At 41.4% G+C, this 3,315-nt stretch overlaps 1 non-coding gene across 1 annotated transcript; it reads right to left on the reverse strand.

Annotated features, from left to right (window-relative positions):
* Positions 1-685: 685 nt before the first annotated feature.
* On the reverse strand, positions 686-790 carry LOC131152500 (small nucleolar RNA R71). The gene has a single exon (XR_009135999.1). It is a non-coding gene; the product is annotated as a small nucleolar RNA R71 (small nucleolar RNA).
* Positions 791-3,315: the final 2,525 nt, after the last annotated feature.

Genomic DNA, 3,315 nt, shown 5'->3' on the forward strand with positions numbered 1-3,315 from the left:
TTCAGCCTTCTGATGTGCTTCTGCCTGTTTCTGTGTTTCTCCAATAAATCTTCAAATGAGTGAACTTAATCTTCGGTCTTCTAAAGAAATTCTTCAGATGACTGACCTTAAACTTCAGTCTTCTGAAGTTGAATCTTCAGACAACTAAGTGTAGAATTCAGTCTTCTAAAGTTGACACTTCAGACTTCTGGGCAAGGACTTCGGTCCTGAACAGTACACTTTCTGGTTTTTTTATTTTAGTTTCAAAAATCTGTTTTGCTCTCTTTCTTTGCTCTTTTCTAAAATAAATTTTGGGGTTTTTTTAAAAAAAGGTCTTTAAGTCTATAAATATCCTCTAAAGATTTTCATGAGACGCATGAGTCCTAAGGACAGTCTAGGGTATATTTTGAGCTTTGAATTAAATCATATTAAATATGTAAATACATTCAGTTCTAAATACCCATTCCCACGACGATCTTGAACTTGTCGCTTGCATCTTCATTCTTTAACTCTTTTAGTTCCATGGATTGTGCTAAGATGTATATACTTTAATCTTCATGGCTTCCATGACTTTCTAGCCTTCCGTGCATGCTAAATATTGTTCCTGTTCACAATCTTAATGCACATATCAAATACCAAATGATTTTTCATCATCAAAATAGGATTGGACTCATAGAGTCAACACTTCCCAATTGGGAAGCCGAACCAATTTCGGAGAGCTATCACAAGTTTTTCACAGATGGATGAGGAACTTTTCTTTGAGACCTAGGAGTGATTTAGGGAGCTTCTTTGTAAATGTCCACATCATTCGCTCCTCAAGTGGCAAATAGTGCAAACCTTTTATGAAGGGCTGAGGGAGATAGGTTGATGGTTGATGCATCGTGTAGAGGTACTTTCTCCACTAAGCATAAGAATGAGGCTTGGGTTCTCTTTGTGAACCTAGCAAAGAATTCCCAGCAACACAATGTGGCTGCTCATAGACCCCCCAATCCATTCACTTCCAAACCTAAGGGAGTTTACGATTTGACCTCAGACAATGACATAGCACCCACTTTGCACAACATATCTAAAAAGCTAGATCAATGCTTGTCTTTAAGGAATCCACAGCAACTATAGGCCTATTCAAAGGTGTGTGCAATCTGCTCTGATCCTTCCCATTCATATTATAATTGCCCAGATGCGCCACCCAAGCCTGAGCTTGTACAAGAAGAAGTGAAAGCCACTTATAATTGGTATGATCGACCGTCAAACAACCCCTATTCAAATACCTACAACCTTGGGTGAAAACAACATCCCAACTTCTTCTAGAGGCAACAAGTTGTGGGTTTTCAATCACAAAGACGTCCACAAGCTTCAGATACTCAACCCCCTCACTCTTACAATTCTCAGAATCATCCCATGGCTACCCCCATACCGTCATCATTTCAGTAGTGACCTCCTCCTTAACCCAAATACGATTCTTTCTAGGAAATGGTGCTGAAAGCCCTTAAAAGCATTGAGGTTGACCACAAAATAGATCGAAAACTCGTTTATTCCCACTCCCAGTCCATCGTGAAGCTAGAGGCCACCTTGGGGCAATTAGCTACTTCTTTAAATCGGAAAGACGAAGGAAAATTGCAAAGTTAGCCCTTAATGAACCTAAAGGGACAATACGAGGTGGAATGTGAATAGGATGCCGACCCCTCATCATACCCTGAGCAGGCCCAGAGAGTGACCACTCTACAAGGTTGTGGGATGACAAATAATGCAACCGAAAAGCAAGCGAATGGGAGAGTGAATGAGGAAGAAAAGAGGGTAGTACCCAATGCTAACTCTTGCACCCTATCTCCCTATAGTTTAGTACATAAACCCCTTAATTACACACCTATCACTGGAAGGACCAAGCCTCACTTCACCCCTCATAGGGCATTTCATGTCCCTCTAGTAACTCATCCTGTAACTCCTCTTGCACCTTCTATATTTAGGAAAGAGGCCTCAACTAAGTCCACCTGGGATATGTTTAACAAGTAAGGGTTGAAAAGCCTCTCGTAGATGGTATAAAGAAATCACATGCGTTCATAAAGTTCCTTAAGGACTTATCAACATAGAAAGAAGAGTCAAGGGTGCATATGGATGGTTTGGTTAAGCAGGTTGAGCACATGAGCTTAATAATATTAGGACACCTCATTCCTAAGCGAAAAGATCCTAGCTCACCCACTATTTCATGTGTAATTGGTGATCACATCATTGATGGTGCTCTTTTAGACTCACGGGAAAGTGTGAACTGAGAAAGCTGAGAAAGCTGCAGCCCACCTTGGTCACATTGTGTCTTGCTGATCAATCCATAAAGAAACCCCAGGGTGTGGTAGAGGATATAGTGGTCAAGGTGGAAGAATTCCATTACCCGATTGATTTCATTATCTTATATATGGATCCTTCCATGAATCCGATCCCTGTCATTTTTGGATGACCATTCTTTGCCATGGCTAACGCCTGTATTCAATGCAATACAGAGATTATGGACATCTTCGTGGGCTATAAGCTAGTAACATGGGCTGAACATATTTTATACTCCCCAACATCCACTTAAAGTCATCCAAGCTATGCACGATGACGTGATTGATAAAATTTTTGGGGAAGCAACTCCCTTAATCCTTTGGAGGGACCCTTTGGATAGTGCACTTCATCCTGAGAAACCCTCCACTACAAAACTGGGGGATCCTTTTGAGCAACCTTCTGCACATCATGGCTCGGTCTCCTGTCTAGAAATTAAGTTGGGGGTAAGAAAGAACAAGTGTGATGAGGAAAAGGTAGAGGACAACTTTAACATCGAACTAGGAAGAGTTTAAAATGAGCTTAAGTGCGTTTGGTTGAAGACGATAAACTTAGCGCTTCCAAGAGGTAACCCAGGAAGTTTTCTTTATTTGTGATTGTACATTGTAGGGTAATTAGGATTTAGAGTCTTTAAAATAAACTTTAGGATAAGTTGAGGGTGCAACTAGAGGGGCAACTTGGGCCAGCCCCTGCTTTGTCTCAAATTTGTAAATACCGAGAAGTTCAACAATGTCGGCAACCATCACTGAGATGTCATGAAACCTGGTTGAAAGTTAATAGTTCCCTGGTCACAATTCTGGGAAGTGACAAGCACTAAGTGTCATGCGGCTAGATCAGGAATACGAAGATCCGTTTAAAACAATGGGTTACCTTTGGCCGTCCCATTCCCGCTCGTTCCCCTTCAAGGTCCTACCACCTCCCCTTCCACCGAGTCAACTGACCCCCCACTCAGGGTCTGGCTGTCTTTTTTAAGATTCAGTGGTGTCATCTTTGTCAAAGTTCCATTGAGGATGTCTCTCAAAT

This window comes from Malania oleifera, chromosome 3, assembly GCF_029873635.1.
Source record: "Malania oleifera isolate guangnan ecotype guangnan chromosome 3, ASM2987363v1, whole genome shotgun sequence".
NCBI classification, from domain to species: Eukaryota; Viridiplantae; Streptophyta; class Magnoliopsida; order Santalales; family Ximeniaceae; genus Malania; species Malania oleifera.